The sequence below is a fragment of the Pyrus communis genome, chromosome 17 (assembly GCF_041283825.1).
Source record: "Pyrus communis isolate YQ-2024b chromosome 17, ASM4128382v1, whole genome shotgun sequence".
Taxonomy (NCBI): Eukaryota; Viridiplantae; Streptophyta; class Magnoliopsida; order Rosales; family Rosaceae; genus Pyrus; species Pyrus communis.
In genome coordinates, this window is record NC_142581.1 from 6,674,258 (window position 1) to 6,691,429 (window position 17,172).

The 17,172-nt window shown below is 34.4% G+C and overlaps 1 non-coding gene and 1 pseudogene across 1 annotated transcript; both read left to right on the top strand.

Moving 5' to 3' along the window:
• Window positions 1–2,639: 2,639 nt before the first annotated feature.
• LOC148689332 ((+)-pulegone reductase-like) lies at window positions 2,640–16,198 on the top strand (annotated as a pseudogene).
• TRNAN-GUU (transfer RNA asparagine (anticodon GUU)) lies at window positions 3,091–3,164 on the top strand. Its single transcript has one exon. It is a non-coding gene; the product is annotated as a tRNA-Asn (tRNA).
• Window positions 16,199–17,172: the final 974 nt, after the last annotated feature.

Consider the following 17,172-nt stretch of genomic DNA (forward strand, 5'->3'; position numbering starts at 1 on the left):
ATGGGGGAGAGAGCATCACCCTCACTTTAGGAGGGGTGAGCAAAGTTGCACTATTTGTTAAGATACACATTGTTGTGTCGGTGTTTCTACTAACCAAATTTGAAACTTTATTAATGATTATCGTAAATTTGAGAGTTGATTTCTTCTGAGTATTAAACAATGGGATTATAATGAAAATGAAATTGAAAGAATATTTCTGAGTATTAAACAATGGGATTATAATGAAAATGAAATTGAAAGAATATTGTAGGCATTGAAATTTCGTGTTTACAAATACTAATCAGAATAATTCGGGGTTCAATTGAAAAACAAAAATAGACAAGAACCAATCAGAATATTAAACAATGGGAATATAATTAGAATCTCATTTCTTATTACTGCCTTTTTTCCCATGACGGCTAGGAAAGGGCAAATAAAAAATTTCACGTTGAGATAAAACTATATCAACTAAGCATAAATCAAACTTCACAGAAAACGAATTTATTCCTTCTAATCATGTTTTGCAACATGGAGAACTCATTATTTTCACTTCATCAACATTTAGCTAGTGACATTTGGTCACTTGGAAACCTTGTCTTTGTGGTGACACTTATCTTTAATCCAATTGATTTTTCCCTTGACCTTTTCCTTGGCCTTCTCAGCACCCACCTTGGCTTTCCCAAATCCCAATGCAGCTGCGTTTTTCATATGCTTCTTGTCGTTGCTGCTGCTCCTCCCTTCCTCTTTCTGATCTTCTCCAGCAGGCTGCTCATCATTCTCTTCTTGCTCTGGTTCTTGTTCGTGCTCGTGCTCGTGCTCTTGTTCTTGGTAGGGTTCTGGTTCTTGATAGTATTCGTATTGTGGTTCAAGTGCGAGTTCATCGCAGCCCTGACTTCCTGAGCTCAAGTCTCCAACCCAGCTTAAAACTTCCACAACGAATTCCATACTCCTGTCGCAATATTTCATTCTTTTGCATATGTACGTAACTCAAGACACAACACTTTGTAATATGTCATGTGTAGTACCAACTTTCACAACTCACAATGCTATTTCTTTTAACAGGAAAGTATGGATGATTTTGATAAAATATTACATAAAGAAACACAGGATAAAATAGAAATGGTAAGAGTCTAGGTGGGAAATAATTTAACATGACGCACATGTAATGCTTAAAAAGAAACCCAGAGGCCTCAACGTTTTTGGGGTGCACAGCTAAAAAACCATAAAATTAAGCATTACGGTAAAAGGAAATTAAAATCATGAAGATAAGATCATAGGGTTTCATTGTCCATGTGGCCCAGAACATGGAGAGATTCTTGAGTGTCCCAATTTGTGTATGTATATATGTCTAATTTTCACATTACATAATTAAATAGACGATTATATACATCGATAATAAGGCGAATTTTCCTAGAATAAGAGTTAACCAATAGGCGAGATGACAAATTCGCAAACCTCTCGTACTAAAATAAGGAATGGTTCATGCACTAAAAAACTGTAAATTAAGCAAACCCAACATTATCCCACAAACACAAACACAAACACATACAGAAAAATAGAGTGAGAAAAGTACCTTTGATGTGTGTGGATGGCAAAGAGCAGATGTGTGGACTTATGGGCATTGGAAATGGGGGTTTTAGACTAAAGGAGAATTAATTGGAATACACGTAATATATGAAATTTCTCTCTCAATATTTTCATACCTTTTATATAGAAAAGTTGACTGGTTAATCCATATTTCCAATTCTTCTTCCTATACGTATCAAAATTATATTAATAAAATCCTCTTTGTCAATAAAAAAAAAGTAAAAAAATAATTTGATTTTCTACCACAAAACAAAATCATGGGCAGTAAAGTAAATTCATACAAACTAACTTTTACAGTTATTTTTCTAGCCCTCATTCAAGGGTGATCCTAACATCCTATAATTTTGAAAAAGAAAATATAAAAAAGAAAACTTACCTCTCTAATCCACATTCCTTTTTTCTCTCTTTCTCCTTCCCATTTTAAACTGAAAATAAAAATTATTTTCACACACAAAGTGTGGGGCATATGCTAGTTATTATTAATTCAACGCATCGTATCTTAATATTAATTGTGGTGACACTAATGGTAAATTAAATATATACAGGTTAATTGAGATTACGCTAGGTGTCAAATGGGCTGCCCTGACTCATTTAAAGGCAGCCCATATGAGCTTGGGTTGCGTTTGGACCAACCCACTTAATTAACAAATTGTGTTTGGGTCAACCTACTTAATGAAACATTAAGCCCAACCCAACCCGCGACCATGGCTAATTAACACTTGGGCCGTGCTGGGTCGAGTCACTAAAAGAGCAACTTTGCAAAACAAACTTTAATTATATTAAAAGTTAAAAAAAAAAAATAGTAAGTGACTTGTAGTTCAATTGATTAGGAGTCTTCGTCCTAGAACATGAGGTCTCGTGTTCAAATCTGTCTTCCCTTATTATAGATTATCCTATCGTTTGTAAAAAAAAAAAAAAAAGTTTATAAAAAACCTTAATTGAACATGTTATTAAGCTAAATAACACTAATATTAAGTCTTACTAACTTTAAAATATATGTTTGTAATTAAGAAATAATGAATAAATGAGAATTTTTATATGAGCCATGGTCCGTAAGATTTTCCGTATGGGTCATGGTCACGGATCATGGTCCGGTTAGTCAATAGGGTCTAAATCTTAGGACCGTTCCATCCACTTCTTACAAATCGTGTTGTATTATGCTTTATTTAAAAAGAAAATTAACGAAAAGTCCTAAAAAATTGTAGTTTTAATGAAAATGATAAAATAAAGGTGTAAGTGAATCCATGAGTGACTTTTCAAGGTAAAAATGTCCTTTTCGTTAAAATTAAACAATACCAAAAATGCTTCATTAAGATTCCCTTATTTAAATAGGTGTAGGCTATGTCATGCCTTATTCAAATGGACCATACTTGTGCCGTGCTCGTGCCGGGTCGCCCATTTGACACCTCTACGCCAACAATAACTCATTGTAGCAGCTTTCATTGGGGCTTAAGGATTTAGTAAGGTTTGAGTTCCTTGGGGCTTAAGAGTGTAATAAGGTTTGAGCACACATCTAACCGAACAGCTGGAATAGCTCAGTTGGTTAGAGCGTGTGGCTGTTAACCACAAGGTCGGAGGTTCGAACCCTCCTTCTAGCGTTTTTTCCTCATTTATTTCTTCTTTTATTTTAATTTCATCACCCTATTCATCTCCGTCGAGCCATATGAACGCAGCAGAATCAATGGCTGGGAAGATGGGCTATGCACTCCCCAGTTCAACCTTGACGAGGTCATTTGGGTCAAAAGATAGTAACTATGTCGAAGCTGGCATAGTGCTCCGTCCATTCGCACCACTTGCTGAATATTGTGTGGTACCATACCAGTTCTTAACAAGAAAGATCGACAGAAGTGATGGTATTCCTTTGCCTGAATATATTAGCTAGGTAATTTTCTTGCCTTAATATGTCGGAGTGCGGTAATCACTTAGTCCTTATTTACTTACAACTAATCAATTAAGTAGCAATAAGATTAATTCTAACATGACATGAATATTGTTGTGATTGATTAATGATGCGTTGGGGTGCCTGGGTTTGCAGCATTGTTGGGAATTGAGGTGCGCTAGCAGACCCAAAACCAGGTTCCAATGTGTAAATTTCGGCTGCAGCTGGGGCTGTTGGAATGTACGCAGGGCAGTTAGCCAAGCTCAGAGGCTATAGGGTCATTGGAAGCACCGGATCAGATGAGTACCAATCATCATCAATTTGATATTTCATCCCAATTGGAACTTTCTTCTGCACCAATCGCCGTCAAAGATGTGGTTTATCGTCTATGTATGATTTTAAGAAAGTTGAAGGAACGCTAACTATATGCTTAACACAAGCAAGTAAAACGTTGTTTTCAGGGAGCTGGGCAGAAGGAAAGTGGTTTAGATAGCTCTTTTTTTTTTTTTTTTTTACCGTAAAACTAATACTAGTAATCTAGAAGGTAATCCAACCCCTCTACTTTTAAGTTGGAGCATGGATATCAAACAATGAGCATGACATGTGGCTTTGATCTAATTCCAAATTATGCTCATGCATACCGAGCACAGGGAAAACAATTTTTTCTTTTCTTTTCTTTTAGTATAACGGTAGATATTCCTCTTAGATCCAACCATAAGGGGCCAATGTTTGTCAAAACCAAGCACCATCTTCAATTTTTTTTGGTTGACAATTATCCAAACTCAACACAATGGCGATCGGCCTACACCCAACCCACCGGCGATCGATATATACCTTCCCCCATGAGACACCTACATATTTATCACCGTCTACCAATCAACGTGAATGTTCATTTTCAGGTTCATTGTTTGTGGGTGCAAGAAAAAATTTAACTTCTTCGTATGATAGAGTTCAACTAAGAATCGAATTCTAGTTTGACATCAAGTTGAAAATAAAGATTAACCGTACAAATTTAAAATTCTCTTCTACTACTCAAATAACGCAATCTAAATAAAACCCTAATGAATAAAACAAAAATAATTTTTTTTTGTAATTTTTCCACAAAATCTACTTAAAGAGCAACGGCTACTAAGATTTTGTTTTAAGACCGTACAGAAATTTCAAAAGTTTAAGACATCGCTATATATGTTTTCATTATACCAAAGGATCGAGGTCATATATATGAGTGCAGCACCTTCGTTTGGAATTTTAGAATATGAATGAGGTCAATTATTTGAAGTGCCCTTTGAGTAACTATAGAACCAAAAATAATTAAATAAAATTAACATATATTTAATTACTTAGTTGCAGTAGTATTTAAAATAATGTGCAAAGGTTTGGTCCTTCACCGTTGTGAGATTTTGTCCTCACATTCTTACATGTACCTTCTTATGTGTAGAGAATTTTCAAACCAAACACGTGAACAACACGAATTGGGTGACGTGGAGTTGGACTTCACATGTGGGCCAACCTAGCTCTGATACCACGGAGGAAGTTGAGGTTTCACCATAAACAATCGGGATGGAGAGTGGCTCAACTTCTTGTATGCTCTTGCAAGGTTTGGTTACACTGATGTGAAATTTTATCTTCACATTTTCACAACCTTTATTATTGTATATGAGACCAATTGTATCAAAGAATTAGTTTTTTCCAGCCCATGACGAATTTTCCTAAGTCTATTAATAATTATAGTTTTAGAGGATTAAGTTGATTTTCCAATTGTAGTGGTTATCCCAACCCAATTGGAGTTATTTTCAATTGGAGCGGTTTTTCCAATTGGAGTTGTTTACCCAATTTAAGTTGTTTTTCTAAATGTAGTTGGTTTCTCAATTGGAGTATGATTCATAACTAGATTCTAATTAGGATTGGTATTCCTTAGTGAAGAAGACCTCTATTATGCTATATAAAGGGACTATTGCACTAGTTTTGAATTGGAGCAAAACAATAAGTTCTATACCACTCAAGGAGTTAGAGTAAGAGAACGGCAAAGTGTGTGCAAGGAAAAAGAAAAGAGATAAGAGTGTATTTCTTGTTCTTGTTCTTTCATGTTTTCGTCAAGTCTGAATCCTAGAGACTTGACAAGATTCTTCGTTGTACTCATTATTGATATAGTAATAGATTGTTGTAGTTGCCCCATCACTACTACAAAATTATCTATTGCTGGCAGTCCAAAAACCGACAAGAAACATATATTACTATCGAATATTATGCAAAATCCGACAGAAAATGGATGCAGTGGCGGATATAATAAGCGACAGATTTGCCAGCGTCAAGAAATGAATTTTCCGACAAAAAATACTCTAAAACCGACAGAACTTGTGTCGGATATAACCAACAGAAAATATATTAATAATGAATAAATAAGAGCATTTTCTGTCGGATAAAACTGACATAAAATACATATAACCGACAAAAATTGTGTCGGATATAACCGACAGGAAATATTAATAATGAATAAGTAAAGCATTCTCTGTCGGATAAATCCGACAGCAAATATATTAGTAATAAAAAAATAAAAAGGACAAGAGAGCATTCACCCTTCTTCTTGTTGAGCATTCCTTTCCCCTGCTACTTGAAATCAAAATCTGCAGCTAATAAACAACCAGAAAAACATGCTTGAACGCCCATCTCCACCAACCTTCTTCCCAAACACAAAACACAACAATCCATCCGAGAAAAACAAAAGAGAAAACCCACATCTTCCACTAGGAAACAAAACCTTTCATACAACGGACAAAAACAAAGGAAAACAGAAACAAAAATCAACCCTAAAACAGGCGAAACCAAGAGTTAAGTTTTCTTCCTCATCTTGCAGGTTTTTCTCTCCAGATGGTTCGGTCCCAGATTCCTATATACAGAGACTTGTCATCGGGACTCATTGATAAATATATATGCACAAAATAAATCTCTCGCCGCACTTTGTAATCTACCTTTGTGCTATATAAATATGCACAAAATCTGCAGGTTCCGCGACCACCATGAACTGACCATCTGATGAAATTGAACAGTACTTTGTTAAGTTCCCACTATTGAAGCATAGCATCAAGTTCAATTCAAGTATTCAAACAAAGCATTCAAAATACACACTCAAATGCAAACACAGAGCAACATATTTCAACTAATATCAATAGATTTAAGGAATGATTAAGGATCGAAACAGACAAATTTCAAGCGACCTCATGTTCTTTTAGAAAAATCCAGAAACCCTAGATTCCCAAATTGAAATTAAAACCAGAATAAAGCAAAAATCACACTCGAACCCAAGGCGAGAAACGGAGAAATCGAAAACGGAGCAGAGAAATTACCAGAAGCGGAGGACGACACAAGATGAGGGCGAGGATGAGTAGAGGGTATCGGAGGCGGAACTACCGAGGACTTAGGGTCTCAAGCGAAGAAGAGGTTATCGGTGACGGAGGCGAGCTTGGGATTCTAGCGTTTGAGCTTGATGGTGTAGGAGGATGAGGACTGCGAAGAGGCGGCAGTGGCTAGGGCAGTGGTGGAGGAAATGGTGTTGGTGCAATCGGAGAGACGGTTTAGGGCTCTTAGTCTTCTTCTGGATGGCTCAGCTTCCATTTCTTTTTTTTTTTCTGCTACTTCATAGGTTTTATTTTGAAAAAATTCCATTCCTGTCGGTTAAAACCGACAGAAACATTTTTTAAAATAAAAAACGACAAAAAATTTTCATTGCTGTCGGTTATAACTGACATAAACAAAGTGGCCTCCCCAAAATTTTAAACTCCCTCCTAAAATTTTAAATTCCCTCCTAAAATTTTAAATTGTCCCCCAAAATTTTGTTACGATTTTAAAAAATAAAATAATAATTGTTTGGTTCAATAAATAAATAAATAATATGTATTTAAATAGAATACATTTTTAAAAATTAAATAACTAATTGTTTGATTTAATAGATAATAACTCATGTAAAATATGCGCTGAAGAAACAAATAGATAATTCTACAATGAAAATGCCATCACACAAACTAAATATTGTCTAACCAATACTTGAATAACATAAATAAAAATTTAGCACAAATTACTTTTCCCACTTCAAAATTTAGGCAAATTTAACAGAGATATGCATTCTACGAAACTAGTTTCCATGATTTAATCGTCAAACTTGTTTGTAGATAATACAAGATCTCAAAAAATATATATATTCAAAGATTAGTAACGGAACAAAAGTTTCTTATGGTTATAAATGAAAAATCACAATTTAACGGTTATTTTAGCTCCTATTTAAAATATTTACACTAGTGGATACCATAAATTTAACGAAGTATAATATTAACTCTAAGTGTTTGTTTAATCTGCGGTTTTGACGCAATATGCATTCTATGAAATTTTTTTCAACAATCCAATAGTTAAACTTATTTGTACACACTCCGAGATTGCATACGTAAAAAACCATAAAAAACAAACATCCAGAGATTACATAACGGAACAAAAGTTTTCGACGGTTATAAACGAAAAATTCCAATTTAACAGTTATTTTAGCTTTGATTTTGATGATTTTTTACAACTACACTTCTCGACCTTATAAGAATGTAATGAATAAATTTGATCTTTAATTTAAAATATTTACACTAGTAGATATCACAAAATCTTATTTTATACTTAATAAAAGTGTAATATTAACTCCAAGTGTTTGTTTAATCTACCATTTTGACGCAATATGTATTCTACGAAACTTTTTTCAACGATCCAACCGTCAAACTTATTTATACATACTCCGAGATTGCATACTTAAAAAATCATAAAAAACAAACATTTAGAGATTACATAACAGAACAAAACTTTTCGATGGTTATAAATGAAAAATCACAATTTAACGGTTATTTTAGCTCCAATTTTGATGATTTTTTACAGCTACACTCCTCGACCTTATAAGAATGTAATGAATAAAGTTGATCTTTAATTTAAAATATTTACACTAGTAGATATCACAAAATCTTATTATATACTTAATAGAAGCGTAATATTAACTCTAAGTGTTTGTTTACTCTACCGTTTTGACGCAATATGCATTCTATGAAACTTTTTTCAACGATCCAACCGTCAAACTTATTTGTATACACTCTGAGATTGCATACTTAAAAAATCGTAAAAAACAAACATTCAGAGATTACGTAACGGAACAAAAGTTCTCAACGGTTATAAATGAAAAATCACAATTTAACGGCTAATTTAGCTCTGATTTTGATGATTTTTTACAGCTACACTCCTCAACCCTATAAGAATGCATTGAATGAATTCGATCTTCAATTTAAAATATTTAGACTAGTGGATACTACAAAATCTTATTTTAAACTTGATGGGGAAATATAACATTAACTCTATGTGTTGGTTTAATCTACCGTTTTGATGCGATACGAATTCTACAAAATATTTTTCAACGATCCAACCGTCAAACTTGTTTGTACACACTCCAAGATCGCATACTTAAAAAATCACAAAAAACAAACATTTAGAGATTAGGTAACAGAACAAAAGTTTTCAATGGTTATAAACGAAAAATCACAATTTAACGGTTATTTTAGCTTAGATTTTGATGATTTTTTGCAACTACACTCCTCAATCCTATAAGAATGCGATGAATGAATTCGATCTTCAATTTAAAATATTTACACTAGTGGATAATTCTTATTTTATATTTAATAGAAGTATAACATTAACTCTTAAGTGTTTGTTAAATCTATCAATCTATCAATTTGATAGGATATGCATTCTACGAAACTAGTTTCAACGATCCAAAATATGTTTGTATATACTCCGAGATAGCATGTGTAAAAAATCACAAAAAAGAAAAAAACATTCAGAGATTATTCTGGCGGCCGTCCAAAATTTTGCTTTGTTTTTGTCGGTTATATCCAACTGAGCCTTGAGTGAAAAAAAAATATTTAAAACATGTGTTTATTTATTTATTTATAATCATTATAACATTTTAAAATAATAAAATCAAACATGATAGAGTACACAAGATGTTCATGTGTGTTTATGTGCCAGACAATGTGCTTTGTGACGCATTGAAAAAAAATTGTTTGAATTTCTTTGTATCTTGTTACTTGCCTATGAGGGAGCATAATCCTTATTACAAAAATAATAGAGCTTCATATTGTAGTCTGTTGTTATTATTCTCTCAGAAAATTTATGGCTCATGGGAATTGGGTTCATTAGACTTTAGGATCATGAGTGAAAAAAAAAATTAAAATATGTGTTTATTTATTTATTTTTAATCAATATAACATTTTAAAATAATAAACTTTTCATTTCTATCGGTTATAACCATCAAAATACTAAAATAATAACCGCCAGAAAGTAAAATAATAAAATAGTCAATTTCTGTTGGTTATAACTGCCACCATTAAGCCATAATCCACCACTAAATATCCGCCAGGACTTTATGACGGATATAACCGACAGAATTTTTCTAATATCCACCACTAAATATCTGCCAGGACTTTAAGGATATAACCGACAGGATTTTTCTAATATCCACCACTAATTAAATGATGTGTCGGATATAATTTATCCGATAGGATTTTTCTAATATCCGCCACCATCATCCGCCACCTAAAGCTAATATTGTAGTAGTGCATGGACATAAGCATGTATAACCAAACCACGTTAATTCGTGGTGTTATTTATCTTGGTTATTTGTGTTCAATTTCATGTTTGTTATTTTTTTTCATTCTAAATGCGATATTCGTACCAACAAGTGTGTCAATTTTGTGTACCTAAATAGCATAACTTTACTAAAAGTGGAAAATTAATTGCTATTCTTGGTATAGTAAAATTGACAAACCAAGATGATATGTATAATGTACGCCAGTTAAGAATCAACGGTTGGACAAGGTATGAATTAGAAAATCCGGAAAATCTGATGGTGTATTCCTATATCGCCCAACCTAACAAATTACGCAAATGACAAATTATCAGCTGAGACTGCAACAAAATTGTGACTGTACATTTCTTTCACAAGAAGTATTTCTATTACGGTTTCATTCTTGGAAGTACTATGTTTTAGTGTGTGAATGCTAAACTTTGAAATATCTATTCAATGCAATATTATTATGAGTTTATACATGGGAGGTGTTATTGACACTGTAAAAATATCATTTTCCTTATAAATTTACACCTAATTGTTATACAAAAATTCCAATAGCATCTCCCTTAGAGCATCTCTAATAGCCTCGGTAGATGATGTTGTTTGGCTATTTTAATGAAAAAATCACAAAACCTAAGCTCTAAGAGGTGATGAAGTTTGATTTAGTGTGTGCTAATTTGTAAAGGAAGAAGAGAAAATCACATAAAGAATGAAGATGGATATGAGTGCTTCACTCTATGCAAAATCGCAGAGAATGTTCTTTCTCTTCTGTATTCACGCACTCACACACACAGCAATGCATAATGGTTTGTTATGCAACTGGATTCTCACCATTACATCAGGAAATGATCCCAGCCACACATCTAGCTAAGTTCTAGGATCTTTACACATCACTTAGACATAATTACAATATGAGCCCTACACTTGGTGAAAATAACCAAAGTGCATACACAACTAAACACAAGGCTTATTTTACTAAACTCAGATTAGCTCAATGCTTATACACTAACACTCTCCCCTTTAAGCTATGAGCTGATATGACTCCAAGCTTATCTTAGAGACAGTTGAACCTTTCCCTTGGTAAAGCTTTGGTAAAGATGTATGCTACTTGCTCTTTGGTTGGACAATAGATTCACTACAAGAAAAATGAGCACTGCACACAATAAATTATATGTGCCCTTTGAGGCCAAAAAGCACTAACAATTGTGCTCATAGACCAATAGCAACAGTGCAGCTACTATCTTTATGTCTGTGCCCTCTATGGGCGTCACCATTTCTAAAAGGGCACAATAGGGGTGTTTGTGCTAGAGAGGCCAGCACAAATAATAGCCCATTTGTGCCCCATTCTGACAACTTTTCAGATCAGCTTTTCCAGCCATGTTGGCACTTATATTGTAATTGTGCCAACATGAATTAATTAATAAAAAAAAATCAAAATTTGAAAAATTGAATCTAAATTGACGAAATGCAAAAATTTAAATTTTCACGAAATGAAGAAAGCCTACAACCATGAAACCAACTTTCACTTCATAAATCTCACAAACATATATTGTAGTGTTACATATTTTCTCTCTAATACAAAAATAAAAAAAAATAAAAAATAAATAAAAAATAAAGAACTTGAAAGCAAACATTTTTGGACAGATGCATCTTCCCAGCAGGCCTTGCACCTCATCAAATCTTTGCTGCTCCATAAACGAATTAATCAGATGACATGCAGTATATGGACTCTCACAGAAGTCATGAATAACAAATGCAAAGATAAAGAAAAACCACACACTTTAAAAGAGCAAAGAAAATGAAGGGATAAAGAAAGTAAGAAGGGAATACCTTTGTGGGAGGACTCTTATTTGCTTCAAGGGTCTTTCCACCACTTCCTTTAAGATGATTCTTATATAACAACTCCACCCTCCAGAACAACCAACAATGGATGCGGAAAGTATACAAATATTCCTCATCAAAAATAAGTTCACAAGTATTAAAAATAAGTTCACAAGTATTAAAAATAAGTCCACCCTCCATAACAACTGACTGTGCATTACTACATTGTTCAGACTCATCACACTCTACATAAGATTACATGGCTAATTGCTCAAGGTTCAGATTTGGTGCAGAAATATTATCATCTTCATTTTGATTCTAGTATTCAAACACAAAGACCAGGGTACATTTTGTAACAAACCATAGAAATTGACCAAATGGAATTAATACTATTAACAGCGACCATGGCCAAATAATGTTGAAGACCGACATAATCTCTAGCTTGATGTCAGTGAGAAAAGACTCACTCAGCTAACATAGACTACAATATTCATCAGAAGCCAACACAAATATAGTCGAATTCAAAACACAATCAGTCCAAAATTACACCTACAAAGATCTGCCATCTCAAAGATTCAAATTCCTCACTTCGGGTTGTAAAAGCAATTTTTGGGTTGGAGATAATACATTCAGCTCATGGTCACCTGACTCACCTGAATCACAGAAATATATAAGTATGTATATTATTTATGGTCAAAGTGAGTTGCTTATTTTAATCACATACCTAGTAAATATTTGTTTAACTTAGCATAGACAGTATAACGATATTGCATTTTCCATGATGAAACTTGTACTAACATGATTAAACATTAGCACCTTAAGAACTTCACATCTGAATACATTTTTTTGTATTTCACTTCTGATTTCATCTCTACCTAGATCCAATTACTAAATCCTCTTCTTTCAATGCTACCACACCATAAAAGAAAAGTCGAAAACGAATAAATAATTAATGGGGGAGGGGTGGAATCAAGACAACTCCTAATAAATCAATAAAAAGACTTACGCTTTTCCAAAAATTGAAGATCCAAAATAGATATGAAATTCTTCCATACAAATACAGAATACGAACCGACAATGGGGGTGTGACAAGGGCAGGGCCTTTGAGGTTGCGGAGACAGAGTGAACAAGGCTCTAAACTGCTCCAATATGAGTTGGATCGGGTCGACCAAACCAGTCACCAAGAAACTTCACAGTATGAATTAACCAAAAATCCATCATATTCATATCCAAAATTGCATGCAACGGGCAAGTATGAAAAAAAAATGTAAAATAATTTCAAAACTCAAATCCATAAGCAATGAGGCGAGATACAAAATATATATGTCAGATCTCATAAGATATAAACTCGAAACGAAAAAACACGAACTCAAATATGATGCATGGGTGGTGTTGGTGTTTTTCAAAGAAAAAAAAAATAAAGGAAAAACCCAGATATGAGAAGAGTGAGAGAGAGAGAGAGAGAGAGAGAGAGAGAGAGAGAGGTATAGAGAGACCCTAATCCAAAATCCCTAATTCAAAGACTGTTTTCAAAAGCCCTGATTTAGAACCCATATTCAAAATCACTAACCGAATTCAAAATAAAACAACATCCATGAACTTTGGTTGAGTTTATTGCATGATATTCTTACCTTGTGGAGTGAGGAGGAGTGAGGACTAAGATTGAGAGCTCGATTCGGGCAAGGTGGTGTGGACTGTGGGTGGAATCACGATTCAGGGGACGAATTCACGAAGTGAAGACTGAGGATTGAGGATTGGTGTCGGTGGAGTCACAATTCAGGCGACGAATTTGGGTGATCCCACTGATGTGGGAGGATAGAGGAAGACGGAGAGCTTGATTTGGATTTGGGCGGAGGAGGTGAATCGGGTGAGAGAGAGTGTGTGGTGGGTGGGTTAGGGGGGGGGGAGAGAGAGTGTGTGGTGAGTGGGTTAAGGGAAGGAGAGAGAGAGAGAGAAAATGGGGTGTGGATTGGTTTAAGGGTGTTGGTGGGTTAAAGAGAGGGAGAGAAAGTAAGGTGTGAGTCATAAGTCTTAGAAAAAAATAATAAAAAAAATTAATTGTGTCTTTTGAAGTAATATATAGACACAAATAAATATATTTGAATCCATTGTTTTGAAAAAGTTGAGAGAGAAAATTATTTGTGCCTACTTTGTAGAGAATGAGCACATTAGTTGGTGCCCTTATAGAAAAGGAAACAAATAAAATTTTTTGTGTGTAAAATTTGTTCAATACCCACAAAATAAATATTTGTGCCCTTAATTTTGTATCCAAAGCCCTTTTTTTTTGTAGTGATTAGATCACTAATTCCTTGCTGCAAGGTATCTTTAATGAAGTGATACCTTCTGTCAATGTGTTATGTCCGCTGATGAAACACTGGATTCTTGGTTATTGAGATTGCAGATGTATTGTCACATTCCAAAGGAGTTGCTTCAGTTTGTAATTCCCCAAAATCCTCCAAAACAAATCTGAGCTAGATAGCCTGAGTTGTAGCTTCTAATGCACTGATATACTCTGCCTCTGCAGTTGAGTGCGCAACACAATTCTGCTTAACAGATGCCCATGAGAAGGCTCCGCTTCCAAATGAGAATGCATAGCCGAATGTGCTTTTACTATCATCAATGGAGTCTTCCAGTCACTGTCACAATATCCAATTAGCATTGCATCCTTTCCTTTTTCATACTTCAATCCATAATCCAGTGTCCTTTTGACATATCTGAGAACTCTCTTGGCTATCCCATAATGCTTGTTTGTAGGGAAATGCATATATCTAGCTAGTAAACTAGCTGCATACATCACATCCGACCTTGTAGCAGTGAGCTATAACAAACTTCCCACAATCTTCCTATATTGCTCTTCACTTGCTGCACCACTTCCATCATCTTTGCTCGCTATATGTCTCACTACTTTGACACTGTTGAAGGCTAACTATACATAAACAAATCTTATTTCAATGTTCTTCCTCCATAGGTTGCACTGTTCTTATTCCACACGCTGACTAGGTCGTGGACTATGGATATGTCGACGACAGAGTGATGAATTTTGTGGAGATTTGGACGAGCTTCGGCTAGTATATTCAAGGACCATGCCCATTAGATCTGGGACAACAGAGTCATTGATGTCAATTGTAACAACAACAACAAACCCAATTAGATATGGGATGATGGCCGATGAGATTTAAAATTGGTTAAGTAACAAATGACAGAGGGAGAGTCTGACAGACAAAAAAAACACGAGAGAAGGAATAGAAGTGGTTAGAGAGAACTTGACCGAAAAAACAAAGAAATGGGAGAAGGGAAGAGGAAAGAGAACTTGACGAGAAAAACAAGAAAAGGGAGAAGGGAAGTAGAAAAATAACTTGACGAAAAAAAAAAAAAAAATGGTTCTAGAAAGCTGTAGAATAATTGGTGTTAAAAATTTGAATTATGGAATAATAAAATATTAAAAAGTTGAATTATTAAATAATAGAACATTATAGTGTTTGTTAAAACAAAGATATACATATTTCTCTAATTAACTTATATAGATCAATTTTTGTTTGTTTCGATGGTTTATAAATTTCTGTGGTTTCTAGGTGAGGCTAATCAAGGAGGATTTTGGATATGATGACGCTTTTAACTACCACGCCGAGACAGATTTTGATGCAACTTTAACCAAGTAATCATTGTTTAACAAATTAGCATTAAGATTTTGAGAAACATATATATGAACATGAAGACTCAAAATTTTACAGGTATTTCCCCAACGGAATTTATGTGTACCTTGACAATGTTGGTGGTGGAATGCTTGAGGCTGCTCTCAACCATGTCAACAAGCATGCAAAGATCCCTCTTTGTGGCATGATATCAGGCTACAGTAAGGTTATTTAATACCATTACTGCCCTTTGTCTTCTTCATACGTATAACTGTCATGCACATATATTTAATTATTTGTAAGCAATATGACCCAATATCACATGCATAAAAAGACATGTTATTGGAAATTTATATATCTAGACATGTGCATATGTTCGTCCGTTTCTCAAATGCAAAGCTCATCTATTTTGTGCAGGTTGATAGAGGGGGTGAGGAATTTGATGAATTTAATCGAAAAGGAGGTGAATATGCAATGGTGGAATTGTGAGTTCATACTTGCATCGTTGGGGGGATTTTGTGAAGGAGCCACCTAAAGGAAGGCAAGATTGGTTATTCTAAGCTCAAAACATTCCATGGAACTGAAAATTTCTTGGAGAGCTTAGGACCTCTCTTCACCAACTCTAATGTGGGAAGATTAGTAATCCAAGTCAAGTAATAATATTCGGTTGAAGTAAATCTATGTTAAGGCATCAATGCTTCATGAAAAGGATGTAATTAAGACATGGTTGTTCGTTGAAATTGAAGTCTCTAGAATTGCTTAGTTGTTAAGAATTTAAAAGCGTTCATACTAATTAATTAGTTTCAATAAAATTATTTGGATACACAAAACTGACATACGTACTTATGGACATATTTTTTAGTTTAGGAAAAAGTTAAAGAATTAGTTAGATAAAGAAACATATTTGAATGGTTGGTAGGAGAAATTGCCAGAGAATTAAGAAAAGGGCACACAAGGTTTGTAAGGAAATTGGATTCAATCGCTAGAAACGGGGTGGTGTGGAAACTGCCTCACATTGTGCATGAGTTACACGGACAAGTATATCAATGCCACCAATCTTTTGCTCATGCAATCTTTATGTTCCCTAATAACCCCATGCACTTATCACAATGTGCCATAGTGAACATTCATGCGTTACCTCCATTCCCTCAGGCCACTATTATTCTCCCACAATCCCCGCAAGCTACCAGTCCTGACTATCTTACTTATGATCTGTTGCAAGAAATTGCATGAGGTACTTAAATTATTGGATTAACATAAACTCTTACATTAGACTTAGGCCTTCCACGGTGGAGAATAACTAATCATAAAATAGGAAAAACGAAAAATTAAGTAGGTTCCACAGTTAATAGTACAATTCAGCTTTATTGTCACTATTGTAGCAATAATATTATCATAGGAATCAAACTCATCAAGGGTTTTGATTTCTGTTTATATGAATCAAACCACCAGAGCATTGTGGAAGTTCTACTTCCATAGTGGTATGGATAATGATTTGTGTTCCCTCCACAGAGGAACCTACTTGTTCCCCCACTTATAATTAATATATCTTCGTCGTATGAACATCAAAACCGGAACCGTTCATTCTCTTTATCATCATCTAAAGATCATATCTGCAAAATTTCATTTAC